The sequence below is a fragment of the Panthera onca genome, chromosome A2 (assembly GCF_046562875.1).
Source record: "Panthera onca isolate mPanOnc1 chromosome A2, mPanOnc1 haplotype 2, whole genome shotgun sequence".
Taxonomy (NCBI): Eukaryota; Metazoa; Chordata; class Mammalia; order Carnivora; family Felidae; genus Panthera; species Panthera onca.
This window is the reverse complement of record NC_138340.1, coordinates 28,540,542-28,556,165: the sequence shown is the minus strand read 5'-3', so window position 1 is coordinate 28,556,165 and position 15,624 is coordinate 28,540,542. Positions and strand designations below refer to the sequence as shown.

Below are 15,624 nucleotides of genomic sequence, written 5' to 3'. Positions count from 1 at the left end.
GTTTGTGGGTTCGAGTCCCATGTTAGGCTCTGTGCTGACAGCTCAGAGCCTGGAGCCTGCTTTAGATTCTGTGTCCCCTCTCTCTCTGCCCGACCCACCCCTGCTCATGCTCTCTCTCTCTGTGTCTCTCAAAAATAAACAAATACTAAAAAAATTAAGAATGAAAAGAAGTAACTGATTGATAGAATAGGCATATTTGGTTAGTCATTGGGAAAAAAAATTGCCACATGACTTTAAATGGCAGAAAACATTTATTTAAATAGACAATACATTGAATCACATTCTGAGGAAGTCTTAGGAAATAACTTTTATTTTTGGGCTCTTGCTGTGAAGGCAGGAATAAGAATTCTCTGGGTTGATATATGTAAGGTTTTTTCCTGCTCCAGAGTCAATGATTTTATGAAGTGCCTTAAAAAATCTATTCCCCAAGATTGCACAGAACACATTCATTCCTCTTTGTGGATACATGTGATTTATTTCTTGTTTCTGGAACTTACTACTTATACTTCAACTAAGTTCATGAATATTTCAAATCAATTACCTAATCAATAGGGAAATTTTTTCCTATTATGTTTGGCTACTTTAACATTTAGCCAAATCAGAATGGTAAATAAGATTCTACCAAATGTTATAGCCTAGCTTTGTGTGTGTATGTGTTTTTTAAGTATTTGCTAGTGTACATTTTTTGTTAAAGAGAGTTAAGTTTCTTCAACACAGCATCCTAAATTGCAATTGTTCTTGCCTTATTTTGAAATAAGCAGCACATCTTTTAAATGTGTATCCAAGTTTTATTTATTTATTTTACCACTATCTCTCTCTCTTGATAACTAGAGAAATGTATAGATACTTACCTTAACCCCAGTGTGTTAGGATTGAGGTAGACTGTAAACTTAACTTTATGTCCTAGAAATCTGCTATAGTGGTGTACTCTAAATTGGAACCCTCATAATGTTACCTTCCTTGGATGAGAAGAAAAGGATGAATACTGTGTCTCTCTTGCTTTTCATGGCATGGTTATGTTTTTCGTTAACACAGAGAAAAGGAAGTTCATTATTGGTTTCCCTTCATTTCATTTCAGACAAGTGTAGGATTTTTACTAAGCTTGCAAGAAATTATATACAGACCATTTGGGGAAGTAGTGCTATAAATAGTTAAGGTTTCTAGTTATCCATAGTTACCCAGTTATCTAGCTATTAGTTGGCCTTTTGAATTTCAGTTTGGGGAGTGAATGTTCAAAGGGTTCAATACCCAGTAGGACAAGAACTCGTAGACTGAAGGGACTTTCTTCTGGTTGCTTTAGAGGGCAAGGTATTTCCCAGACTTGCAGACTTATTTTGGTTGGGAACACAGAAATGATAATTTTATCTCTGGGTGGCATTTATAAGGAACTATTTATAATGGTAGAAATCTCCCTGTGGATTGTTTTTATTTAATATTCTTCTATCGGATAGATTTGTACCTTGATACTATTTTAAAATAATGAAATGGTTGCTTCATTTTCCTTCAATGAGGCAAAAAAAATCCACCTTATAAGGCTTTCTTCCCTGTGGCTGTGGCATCACCTGAATACCTCAAAGCCATGGTTTTAGTTCAGCCCCCAAGTCAGAGAGAATTCTCTCTGGCTCCCCTTTTTAGCTGGAGTTTCCCAGTCCTAGCTTACTATCACACTGCCTGGGGAGCTTTTTAACTCCATTCCTACTAGTGTTTGTTTGTTTGTTTGTTTGTTTGTTTGTTTAAAATATGAAATTTATTGTCAAATTGGTTTCCATACAACACCCAGTGCTCATTCCAACAGGTGCCCTCCTCAATACCCATCACCCACCCTCTCCTCCCTCCCACCTCCCCATCAACCCTCCGTTTGTGTTTTAAATCATATTTCCTTCCTCCCTGACTCTCTGGGAGCAGAGCCAATACTCAGCCTGGCTTTGGAATGCTTGACCACTGGGCACTCAAATGAAAATCTCTGGTGCCTCTAAGATAGTATTCTGCCCCATAGATTTCTCTAGTCTGGAGATCAGAGTAGTGGGGAACTTAAGTTCTTAGTAGCACCCCTGACAATTTAAAGAGGTGCGTCAATGGGGAAACAGGTCTTCCCAGCTGGAATGGACAACTGGGTTATAGCGATGTTCTTCTGCTCTTACACTACCAGACTGCATGGAAAATCATTCAGATGACTTAAGCTAATGACTTCTCTAGATATTTAATCCATGTTAATTTGAGTTTTCATTCTTTCAGGTTGTGTGGACGCTCATTTTTTTAAACGCCTGTCTCCTTTGCCTGGCAAGGTAAAAAAGACACATAAAAACTCATTTGATGTCTCTAGATTTTTTAATAGGTTTAAGCAACTTTCTTATTTGCCATTTGAATATGAAAGACTTCAAATATCAAAAATTTCATATATACCTTGAAAAGAAGCTTATGTGTGTCATTGACTGCCTAGTTGATAAAATGACTTTGGTTATGGAGAATACTCACAGTGTATGAATGAAAACTCCTGATTTGGGTGTTATTTGGGCCAAGCTAGAAGAGAAGTCACATTCTGAATTATTTTTTTCTCTGGTGGGAGATCAATACTGTCTAGACATGGTCTCATTATGACTTTGCATTGACTAGGGCAGACTCGGTCAACAGTGGGGCTGAGATTCCTGTAATCCAAGCTGCTGGTGGGAAATTTGTGTTGCCCCTTATTACAGAGACCTTCAGATTCACTGGTGTCAACTCTGTGTATCCCAGCATCATCCCGCTCAACTGTAGGGTTATCCTAAAGGATAGCATATGCCAACTCCTGACTTTTTAGAAAGACTCTGAATCCTTGAAGTCTTGGGAGCTGCTCTCTAGGATTTCCTAGCATGCTTGGTGACAGTTGCATAGGGCATGAGAGGAACCTTGGAGCTTTTGAATTCTCTGTGGTTTCTAAAACTTTTAAAACCAGAGATAGTAATACCACTCATATGTAAAGGCCTTGGTCCACTTCTGCAAGCCCAGCTATATTCCCTGTCATACAGATGCCTCCACATTAATTTCTGCAAATAATATCTTCATGTATGGAAATGTCACCAGTTTTATATTCAGATTAACTCTCATTTATGAGAAATTTTCATCTATTTGAATATATTTTTAAATTGGGAAGTTTATGACTCCTCTCTTAGGATCAGAACTTAAAAATCATGTCTTTTCTCTGTTAGATATTCAGACTCCTGGCCGTGCTGCTCTGCATGGAATCTTAAATCCTTCATTTGTGGTTATTTGTTGGCATTTTGCAAGAGAGTGAAGCAATGTCTGAGCCAGTAGAGGCCAGAGGTGGCCCAGCCTGACTGGGTTTTCAACAGTGCAATAAATGTTATTTGTCTAGCATCTTTACTTTTAAACTTTGGGAAGGATTATCATAGACATTGAGAAATAATGCTGATTATACAAAGGATTGCTCATGATAAAAGATCTCTTTCTGGAAATTTAAGTGTTCTAGTAGATTAGCATTATTGATCATTCTCTTTCCACATAGTCTACAGATGATCTTAGAATCCTGAAACTATTATTCTTCCTTGTCTAGTGTAATTATCAGAACAAGGAATAATCTAATTAAAAGACAACAAGGATGTGTTCTAATTGTTCTAATAAATTATGTTAATACTCAGTGCATTTAGTAACTTTTCAACAGGAATTTATTTAATGGGTTGACAGCTTGTCCTTTACCGCCACAATCTTAACTTTCATTTCTTCTAAACAAGACCAGTTACAGTAGGATAGTTAACTGTCCAAAAATCTGTTGGGTCATTAGGAGAATCTAAGGTTCCATATAGTATGTATGGATGAAAAAATGGGTTTGGAGTTTCCTAGATAAAATAATGACCCAACACAGAAGAGGGTAGAGTAATGACCAGTAGAGTTTAAAGTAAAAATCTGCAACTGACAGTTTCAATGAAGACAGTGGGCTGGCTTTTCATTTGTTTTTTTAATTATCAAATGTAGTGCTGCATGATAATATGATACTAACTCATATAATTGTGCTTGCTTAATTTTAGGCACTTTATACAAATCTATTAGACACCATATTGTTTATTACATATATGAAATAGTGCCTTCATTAAAGTAATGTCATGACGAGGCAACAATTCAGGACATCACTTCTGATAGCCCATATGTTTTCTACAGAAGATGCCAGTCTCCCTGCTTATTTGAACATAATTCAGATATAGTTTGTTGTGTAACTGGATGAGAAAGGCTTCAAGGCAGTGTGGAAAAAGATGTCAAGAAGGACCTGGGGAGAAATAAAACACTGTGTAGAGAATGGAGGGAAGCATACAGATAAGTTCTAAATAAATACCGGCTCTCAAAATATTTGAGAAAAGCAGATTCCCAGGTTGATTAGGGTTATTCTCCCTTGACATAATAATCTTTTAAATTTAATTAACATGCCTTCAGATAGGAAGGTATTTTAGTTCTTATCAAGACTAGAAAGTATTTTCAGAAGGGACATTTTCTCACAAGGTAGTAATTTTGTGGGAATAATTTTCCACTTTTGGAAGCCTGATCCATTCAAATTGTCAAGTTCACCAAAGAGTATGGGACTGGAACATATACAGATCCCAGTTTATACTCATACAGTTAACTTACTTTAGAACAGTAGCCACAGAGAGAAAACAAAACAACACACACACCATAAAAGAAATGGGAATTAAAAGAAAATTATCTTCGGTGGCAAAGGAATGCAAGCAAATGTCTTCACATTCTGATGTGCATGAGCTAAACAGGTTGACGATGTTTGGTTCCTTGCTCCCTGTCTGTTACTGTTCCAGTTCACTTCTTCATTTTCAATGAGAAACTTTCATATGCTCTTTTTCTGTTCTAAAAAGGTGACATTTCTTTCAAGTCCATCAGGCTTGCAGATTTCTTTCCTTTAAAAGGAGATTGAATGCTATGGAGCTCCTAATGCAACTGAAGACCCCTCACCATCAGCTCTGAATTAGATCAACTACCCAGTGTGTCTTACCTTCCTTGTTTCCAAGGCATGGCCAATGTCTGCCTTTGAGAAGCGGCATGGATGTGGCACTCATTTCTTTTCTCTTCTTCTTTTTTGTTTAACTTTGACAATTTTTTTTATTGTGCAAAAATATAAATAACATAAAATTTTCCATTGTAAGCGTTTTTAATATACAATTCGGTAGCAATAAATATGACTTTTAAAAATGATTTGGACTGAAAAGGAAATAACACTGTGCCCAAATAGGCACTCATGTTGCACATGGAGGTTTTTATTTCTTTTTATTTTTTATTAACAAAATTTTTTTAATTTTTATTTTTTGAGAGAAGAGAGAGAGAGAATGCAAGTAAGGGAGGGGCAGAGAAAGAGAGAGAGGGAGACACAGAATCCAAAGCAGACTCCAGGCTCTGAGCTGTCAGCACAGAGCCCGACATGGAGTCCTAACCCCAGGAACTGCGAGATCGTAACCTGAGCCGAAGTCAGGTGCTCAACCGACTGAGCCACATAGGCACCCCATGCATAGAGGTTTTTAAATTTTATTCTGCTTTTTATTTCTATACGCCTGCTGAAATTAATTTTCACTGAAAATGTGATACTAGTTATAATCAGTGATACCCATCTATATGAAACCCAAACAGACTTCCATCTAGATTCTAGAACATAATGTAGATGCTCATAGTGGGTGGGAGAGGGGTATGTTGCGGGGAAAGGGGTCAACATGATAAATGGTTGTGAGGGATAGGGATATTTCTCTCTGAAGGTCCTGTGGACATTTCTGGAGCTCAGAGCATAATTTTGACATGGTGTACCCAAACCTGATATTTCTTTTTCAGCCGTTAGAAATTTTTATTTAGTAAATAATGCAAAATACATTTGACAAAAACTGACAAAATCTGGAGAATTCAAAGCTACAGGAAAGCTGAAACACCTCACTTAACATGCTGCCATCTAGCCATTGACTCCTGCCATGCTCCTTCCCTCACCCATTGCAGAGACCCTGAAATCATTCCACAGGAAGGATGGAGTGTGTTTACAATAGACTGCGAGAGGCAGGGACTCAGCCGAGTCTTCTAATTTTATTGGCTGTTAACACTTCCTTCCTACCAGTACAGAAACTAAGTTTTGATACATAGGAGAATAAAGATAATGAGTCATTGAAAAGCTACATTTAAAAGTGTGTCCTACTAGCTGTCATTGTTTGAATATTATATTCACCAGTTTCATCTATTTTGCAGTTCTTTGGGGGTACCTGGGATGAAGTTTAAACTCCTTAGGAGAGGATGAAGGCCTCCTGCACCCCCTTACCTGTGTTTCCATCTTCTCCCCTTATGCCTAGAAATGTTCTGTACTTCAGTCTGGTATTACTTCATATCATGTCCCAAACATGCCATGTTCTCTTCTCTTAGGGCTTTTGCACATGCTTCCCCCTCTCCTTGGAAACTCCTTTAACTATTGAACCTTTAGAATTCAGCTCACAGATCTCTGAGAAGCTTCTGCCGATTCTCCCAAGCAGTACAGCTCACTCTCTGTGCGTCAGCACCGTGACGATTACATACTTGCATTTTTGTACTTAAACACGTAATTATTATTACATGGCTATTCCTCCTGCCAGAATCAGAGTTCCTTATAGCCTCGTGATGGTTCAACTCAACAGGATCCAGTTTATTATGTATATATATTTTTAGCTTTTTCTACATGTCTTATTTTGTTTTAATGTTTATTTATTTTTGAGAGAGAGAGCGCAAGCAGGGGAAGGGCAGAGAGAGAGAGGGAGACAGAGGATCCAAAGCAGGCTCTGTGCTGACAGCAGCCAGCCCTATGTGGAGCTTGAACTCATGAACTGTGAGATCATGACTTGAGCAAAAGTCAGACGCTCAACTGACTGAGCCACCTAGGCACCCCTCTACCTGTCTTATTTCTGAATTTCTGCTAAGACTTAGGAACTTAAGGCTTTCAAGTACTGAATGAAAATGATAGTCAACCCAGAGTTAACTCAGAATGCTATAACCAGTGAAAACATCCTTTAGGAATGAAAGGGAAGTCAAGATTTTTTTTTCAGATGAAGGAAAACCAAGAGAATATTGACCAACAGAGCTACTCTAAAAGAATGGCTAACAGAAGGAAAATGATTTTTAAAAAAATGTATCCTTGGAACACAGGAAGGAAGAAAAAACACAGTAAGCAAAAATATTGATAAATACATTAGGCTTACCTTTTATTCTTGAAATTTCTAAATTATATTTAAAGATTGAAGCAAAAATTATAGTAGTTTCTGATGTGGATGCAAATGATTGAAATATTTAATAAGAGAATTATAAATGGGGAGCGTAAAGGGACATAAAAGGAGGCCAGGTTTCTATATTTTATTTAGATTGATAAAATTCCACCAGTTATTTTATATTTATAAGTTATGAATATATAATACATAGAGCAAAAAAGTTCTACAAGGAGATGTATTCAAAAACACTTTAGGTATATCAAAATAGAATTCAAAAAAAAAAAAACAAAACAATTCGAATAACCTACCAGAAGGCAGGAAAACAAAAACAGAAACACAAAAACCAGAGAGGAAACAGCAAACAAACAAAAATAAAATGCTAGGCTAGGACATAAAATATCAATAATTATATTAAAGTTAAATGGTCTGAATACTCCACTTGTAGCAGACTGGCAGAGTTGTTTAAAAAAACACGACCCAACTATATACTGTCTATAAGAAACTCCCTTCAAATATAACCATAGAGGCAGATTAGAAGTAAAAGGAAGGAAGAGATATACCTGTAATACATGTATTAATTAAAAGAAAGCGGGAGCAGCTGTTTCTTCAAAGAAATTAATAAAACTGGCAAACAACTAGGAAGACTGACATAGAAAAAAAGGACAGAAGACTTATAATACCAGTCTCAGAAATGAAACACAATAGACCCTGCACCTATCAAAAGGATAGTAAAGGAATGTTATGAACAATTCTACACACATAAATTTGACAACTTAGAAAAAAATAAATCCCTTTCTCAATCTCACAGTTTACCTAGTATGAAATAGTTTGAATAGTCTTTTAACTATTAAGGAAATTGAAGTAATTTTAACTGCCCCCCCCCAAAATATATCTCAGGTCCAGATGATTTTGCTGGAGAATTCTACCAAACATTTAAAGACGAATTAGCATCAATTCTACAAAGACTCTTCTAGGAAATAGAAGAGGGTATAGTTTATTTTATGAAGCTACCATTATCTAGATACCAAAGTCAGGCAGAAACAATATAAAAAAGAAAACTATAGATCAATAACCCTTACATTTATAAACCCCCAAATTCTTAACAACATATTAGCAAATAGAATTCATTAAAAAAGTATACATGATAACCATGGGCTCTATTTCAGGGATACAAGGCTGGTTTGACATTAAAAAGCTAATCAATTTAATTAACCACACAAAAGAGGAAAAAAAATCACATGATTTTATCTTGATGCAGAAAAAGGATTTGACAAAATTCAATACTGACATATAATAAAAACTCTCAGAAAAATAGGAATAGAGGGAGACTTCCTCAACTTGATAAAGAACATCTTTTTAAATTGCCCACAGCTAACATTATACTTAATGATGAAAGACTGAATGCTTTTCCCCAAGTCAGGAGGTAAGGCAAGGATGTCTATTTTTGCCAGTCCTTTTCAACAAAGTGCAGGGATTTCTAGTCAATGCAGGAAGGCAATAAAGGAAATAAAAGGCACACAGACAGAAAAGAAGAAAGAAAACCTGCTACTGCTGATGACATGATTTTCTACTTGGAAAATTCTAAATGATCTAAAAAAATAAAAATAAAACCTCTTAAAACTAATATGTGAGTTCAACAGGTTGTAGAATATAAGATACATTTTAAGTATCAGTTGTATTTATGTATACTAGCAATGAACATGTAGACACTATAATTAAGAATACAACTGAGGGGGCTGCCTGGCTGGCTCAGTCACAGGAGCATGCGACTCTTGACTTGAAGTCATGAGTTCAAGCCCCACATTAGGTGCAGGCATTACTTAAAATAAAAAATTTTTTAAAAAAGAATACAATTTATAGTAAGTAACAATTATTAAATTCTTAGGTATAAATATAATAAAACATTTACAGAACTTACATACTGAAAATGACCTAATACTAAAGAAAGAAATCAAAGAAAATTGAAATACGTGGAGAAACATACAGTGTTCATGATTTGGAAGTCCCAGCATAGTAAGGATACCAGTTCTCCCCATATTGATAGACAGGTTTGATGCAGTTCCTACCAAAATCACATCATGATTTTTTTTAAATGTAGACAAGATTATTCTAAAATTTATATGGAGACAAAGGAACAATATTGGAGAAGAAGAATAGCATGGGAGGAATAGTCTACCCAATTTCAAAGCCTATAGGACAGCTGTTATGTGGCTATTCATGGAGTGCTATGCACACACATCAATAGATCAGGGTAGGGAACCCCAAAAATATATCTAAATGAATGTACCCAACTGATTTTTGACAAATGTGCAATTTCCCTCAATGGAGAAGAGAGAACCTTTCCAATAAATGACCCTAGAGCAGTTGGCAAAAAATGGGCCTAAAACGAAATCTCATACCTTATATAAAAATTAACTCAAAATGTATCATGGACTAAATATAGAAAAAAAATCCCATAAAACTGTAACACAGAAGAAAATGTAAGAGAAAATCTTTGGGATCTAGGGCTAGGCAAAGAGCTGTTAGACTTGACACAAAACATAATACACGAGAGGGAAACAAATGACATATTGGACTTCATTAGAATTAATACTTCTTCTCTGTTAAAGACACTGTTAAGAGAATGAAAAGACAAGTTACAGACTGGGAAAAAATATTTGAAAACCACATTTCTGACAAAGCACTAGTGTCCAGAATACTCAGAGACCTTTCAAACTTAACAGTATAAAAACAAACTATCCAATGAAAAAATGAGCAAAAGCCCTAGGCATTTCACTGAAGAGGTTATACAGACAGCAACTAAGCACATTAAAAGATGTTCAACGTTATTAGCCATCTGGGAAATGCCCATTAGAACCATAATGATATATCGCCATATACTTATTCAGCATCCTCACCAGCACTTGGTGTTACCGTTATTTTTTTATTTTAGCCATTCTGATAAGTGTATCGTGCTAATGATAACACCAAGTGCTGGTGAGGATGCAGAGTAACTGGATTACTCATGTATTGCTGGTGGGAAATAGAACGGAAAATGGTTTGGCAGTTTCTTACAAAACCAAACATACACTTCCCATACTCTTGGGCACTTATCCCAAGGAGATGAAAATTTATGTTCACACAAAAACCTGTACACAAATGTTCATGACAGCTTTATTTGTAATAGCCCAAAACTGGAAACATCCCAGACATCCTTTATTGGGTAGAGCTGAGGACAGGGGTTTGATGGTGAAAACAGGGGTATGCCACGAAAGTCCCCATAATGGGGCTCTCACTCTTTCCAACTTAGATCCTGGATTCATAGGCAGCCAGGTTTATAAAACTGAGGCAGGGGATTGGAAGACACTTTTCTGGGGAATTTGACCTGCCCAAGGAAGCAGACCTAGAAATACCAATGACCAGGGCATGCTTCAAGTCAATCACGCCAGGCCTGTGTCATTCAATATGGTCGCCACTAGCAACATGTGACTCCTGGGCATTGAAATGTGGTTAGTCTGATTTGAGATGGGCTGTAAATGTAAACCACACTCAGAATTTTGAATACTTCATATTAAAAAATGTAAAGTATCTTGTTAATTTTTATTACATGTTGAAATAATATTTTTACATATTGGGTTAAATAAAATCTATTATTAAAATAATTTAAAAATGAATAAGGGACTGAATTTTTCTCAGATCGAAAGCAGGAAAAACTTGTATGGAACCGCAGTGTTTTTATTAGGAAACCTAAAGCAACATGGTATTAAAACGAAGGAAGCAATCAGCTAGGAGACTAAGAAAAAAGAAAGTCCTAGTCATACATATATGATCTATGCAATTTATTTCTCTCTAGCTATTTCCTGCTGAAGTTGCTGAAGCCAGAAGTAGGCAGGCCTTCTGGACACACATATGGATTGTTTTGTGCTCCTGAGTTTATCTGAAAGTCTGGATGAGACTGATAGACTTTAGGAAATAACCAAGGTCCTTCATGTTACAGATCCATGGAGTGTGTCCAATGTACGTGGTTCGTTGAGTGAGTCAGTCTATTTGGATTGGAACCCTAGATATGCAATTTAATAAGTCTGTGATTTAAGCCAAGAGACTTTCTTTGCCTCTGTTTCCTCATCTGTGGAATGGGACTAAAAATAAATAATAGTATTTTTAAAGTCATTGTAAAGATTGCATGATTTAATGTGTGAAAAATGCTTAGTGCCTGACACATAGCAGGCATTGTGTAAAGGCTATCTTTATTATTGCTGTGGACTAGTGGCTCTCGTATCATCTCTAATCCTTAAGCTGGTCTGTAAGGGAGTAGTGTTATCTGAGAATCAAGGCCATGAAGTCACTTCAAAGCCTGAGCTTTTTCTATTCTCCATCCTAACTTGACTCAGAATAATAGCACCTCAGAAGCCTTTTAGATAATTCTAAGAGGTTATTGAACCTGTCCAGCCCAGTGGATGGTTGAGGGCTGGACTCTGGGTTTGGGGAATCTTGTGTTTGAATCCTGACTCCACCACTCAGAGCAGTCAGGTGGCGCTGGACAAGCCACTCAACCCCCTTCTCCAGCCAGGCCTCGGGTGAGTTTCTCCCTCATGGGTTGTTACCAGGATTACATTGGATAATGCGTGGAAAGCCCTTGGCATACTAAGTGCAGTGTAATTGTTAATTTTTAATGATGCGGTTTTTATTACAAATAGGATCTAACTCTCAGAGCTAGTTAAGTGGTAGAACTACAACTGAAAGTCTGGAAGGCCTTTTTCTTCAGTGCTCTCTCTTCTCTACTTTGCTATCTAATTGGTTAGTTTTCATTCATCCTTTTAGAGTCTACATTTATAAAGTCAGAGTTGTTAGTGAGGATTTTATAAGAACACTTTCCAAGAGTTTTTTTGAACTGCCAGATCCAGAGATTTACGATGTAGCTTGGTGCTGAAGTAATTGGCTCTCTTAGTCTTGCATTCTAAGAAGTTCTTCCAGTGTAAGGTTGAGAACCACCAGAGGAACTCTCACATTTTGGTAATTGCTTTAAGGAATAACTTACCTCTTAAAAACATATGTTACTCAGCTGCAACTCCTTCCTTCCCTCACCGTGCCGTTTTGAAAAATCTCATTATACATCTTCACAATCTCGTTTTCTGAGTTTCCCCTTTGAACTATTTCCTCAAGCACCATCCCTTAATATTCTCTTCTTTTCAGTTTATCAACTAGTTGGGGCAAGGATGTACTGGTGAGCACTGAAGTGTTTCTTTGGAATACAGAAATGATTTAATCTTAGGAGGATGCAGAAATGATTTAATTTTCCACCTGTCAACGAATAGAAGCATTATGAAACTGGTATTTGCCAGGTACTTGAAGCAAACTGTATATGATTTACTGCTGTTACATCATGTCAACAGCCAGTTCGTGGTTGGAGATGAATTCAGAAAGCCTCATTAATATGTTGAGCTAATGACAAGGATGGAATGTTGTAATATCTCCTTAAATGTAATTTTGCGTGTGTGTGTGTGTGTGTGTGTGTGAGAGAGAGAGAGAGAGAATCGGAACGATTTGGCCATGATCAAGGCAGAAGTCTACAGTACTCTAATCGCTAATAGGTGTCTTCTAAACTTCTTTTAAATTTGTACCCTTCTTCCTGGCGGTTAACCACATAGATTATTACTACAGTTTCATTTCCCCAATTTGGAGTTTTGATATAAAAAGACCACCAGATCTTTTCCAAAATAACTGAGAAAACATCAGGAAATAGAATTGCAAATATATTATAATTTTGTCATAAAGAAACTAAACATTTTCCCCCATTATTTAGACATAAGTGAGAACCGTGACATTTCTCTTGTTTTGGCTAGCATGCAAGTAAGAAAGAGAAACATTCTGTTATGAGGACCTCATTCTCTTAAATATATCACTAAGGATATCTTCAAGTTCTCTTACCAGTTTCTTCTTGTGGTCTCAACAGTTGTTCTTAGCGATAATCATGCTAAACGTTTTAGCTACTTTTTGAGCTCTCCCTCTCAAACTGGAGATAAGGGAGAAATAAGTGAATATCACTCCTCCCACCCTCCAAACTGAATCCAAGTTGATCTAGGAAAGGTTTGTATTCTTCATTTATCCATTCAGCAATGAGATGGTATTTTATGCAGGATCTATTTTAGGTACCATGAAAATTTCAAAAGGTGCTTTGGACAGTTCCCAGACCTCAGGAAACTTGCCCTTATGTTCCTCGTTTACTTTCCTTTCCTTTTCCCCTTTGACCAACTCCCCCTAAAATTTGAAACTGTCTACTAAACTGAAGGTAGTGTGCAAGCAATTGAACAGTTAACTGTAAAACATAAATGTCACCATCTTTACTACTAAGTGAAGTTGGTAGGTCCTTGGAACAAACTAAATTTGTTGTAAGTTTCCTGGCCCCTAAGGCAGAAAAAAGGGAACTATTTGCTATATGTAACATACCTTGTCTGACCAGACAAAGCATTACAGTTTTTCCACATGGAATCTCTTTGGGATTAAAGCTAAAGGTAGAATTCTTGGTTGCAAATGCTGATTTGAGTGCATTTGTTAAACAAAGGAATAAGTACTGGGAGGTGAGGCAGAGAACATGGACCATATCTGCTTTGCTTATTCTTGTATCCCAGGGCTCAGCACAGGGCCTGGCTCATGAGGGGTATTTGATACATAGTTGTCTATTAAATTGAACTATTCAATGCAGAGTTTTGCATTAACTTTTTTATTTTTATTTTTTTTAAGAGAGAGAGAGAGAGAGAGAGAGAGAATGCTAGTGGGGGAAAGGAGCAGAGAGATAGAGAGAGAGAGAGAGAGAGAGAGAGAGAGAGAATCTTAAGCAGGCTCTACACTCAGCCTAACTCAGGGGCGGGGCAGAGCCCAACTCTGGGCTCAATCACATGACCTGACCTGGAATCAAGAGTCAGACACTCAAGCAACTGAACCACCCAGGTGCCCCTGCACCAACTTTTTTTTTTTTAACATTTATTTATTTATTTTTAAAAAAATTTTTTTTTAAATGTTTATTTATTTTTGAGACAGAGAGAGACAGAGCATGAACGGGGGAGGGTCAGAGAGAGGGAGACACAGAATCTGAAACAAGCTCCAGGCTCTGAGCTGTCAGCACAGAGCCCGATGCAGGGCTCGAACTCACGGACCACGAGATCATGACCTGAGCCGAAGTTGGCTGCTTAACCGACTGAGCCACCCAGGCGCCCCAGCAACTTTTAACAATGAAGATGCACTATGTACTCTGTCTTTGAATGTTGTGTTCTCTCTCCCTAGAATGCCATCATTCCAGACCTTACTTACCTCCTTCTCATTCTGCAAGTCTCACAGTTAAGTCAACCCCTTTTGCTTTAGCAACTCTTAGAATGATCTACTCCTTTCCTTTAGAGCTGTTGGCTCAACTGGAAAAGATAGGCTTCCTGGTGGTCTTTGGCTTGTGTGCAGCTCCCCTCACAGCCTCCAGGAGTCATAGGTACGGCTTGATTTTGATCACGTTGGTACCCCAGACCCTAGCATAGTGCTTAACACTTATTAGATACTCAGTAAATTCTTTAAGTGAATATAAGTTAAAAATTCCTTGTGCTTCTAATGAACTTTGAATGAAAATGAGGATAATGTATGAAAATGTAGATCAGTTTAATGTAAGAATAATGATGACAATGATGATGAGTAAAATACAAGTAATGATAACTACTCTACTGAATTCTAACCATGCCCAGGTCCTTTACGTAAATTGTCCCCCTCATAACTCTATGAGGAAGGCAAAATTATTATCCCCATTCTTACCATTGTGGAGAATGAGCGTGAAGGCTGAGAACTTGGATAGAGTCATGCACTTATTTGATTGGTAAAGCCCAGGATTCAAACACTCTTACCCACTATGCAAAATCGTCTCCCTGTACTATTTTGCTAAAGCTCCCTCAGGTTAATGACCTGGAAGCACAAAGCGATGGTGTCCTCATGTGTCATGAATAGTGTGTGGTAAGTTACTTTGTGACAACCCAAAGTAGCAATCCGTACCCCCCACCCCCCGCCCCATTTCATTGTGAGGTTTCAGCTGTGTTTCTAGAAGGGAACAGACACTGTAGAACCAGAGGCTGTATGATTCTTTCTTTTGTTCTCACAGGATTGGTGTAGGATGTTTGTTTTACCCACCCTCTGTGGTGTGCATCCCCCTTGCTGAATGCCCTTTGCTGCGGTTCCATTTGGAAGGGGTTATCACATATTTCATTTGTTGGTTTGAAAACCCAATGTTTATTGCAGTGCAGCGTGGCCACGTTATTATAAGTCGTTAGACAAATTAAATGATTCAGTGTAGTAGCTCTGAAAAGTCTAATTTCCATGTGCGGAATCATGTTTATCATCACCCAAATTCAAAGGCAGAAAAATAGCACATTTACATTGGTAACTTATTCATAACTTTCCCTTTCTACCTTGTTTG

At 37.3% G+C, this 15,624-nt stretch overlaps 1 protein-coding gene across 5 annotated transcripts in view; it reads left to right on the top strand.

Annotated features, from left to right (window-relative positions):
• FHIT (fragile histidine triad diadenosine triphosphatase) overlaps window positions 1–15,624 on the top strand; it is a 1,422,334-nt gene that overhangs the window by 362,208 nt on the left and 1,044,502 nt on the right. For 4 of the 5 annotated variants that reach the window (XM_060633696.3, XM_060633693.3, XM_060633694.3 and 1 more), the window contains one exon: window positions 2,236–2,285. The exons of the other annotated variant lie outside the window; for it this stretch is intronic. The gene's annotated coding sequence lies outside the window, so the exon portion shown is untranslated. The remainder of the gene's footprint in view (window positions 1–2,235; window positions 2,286–15,624) is intronic. 5 annotated transcript variants of the gene reach the window in all.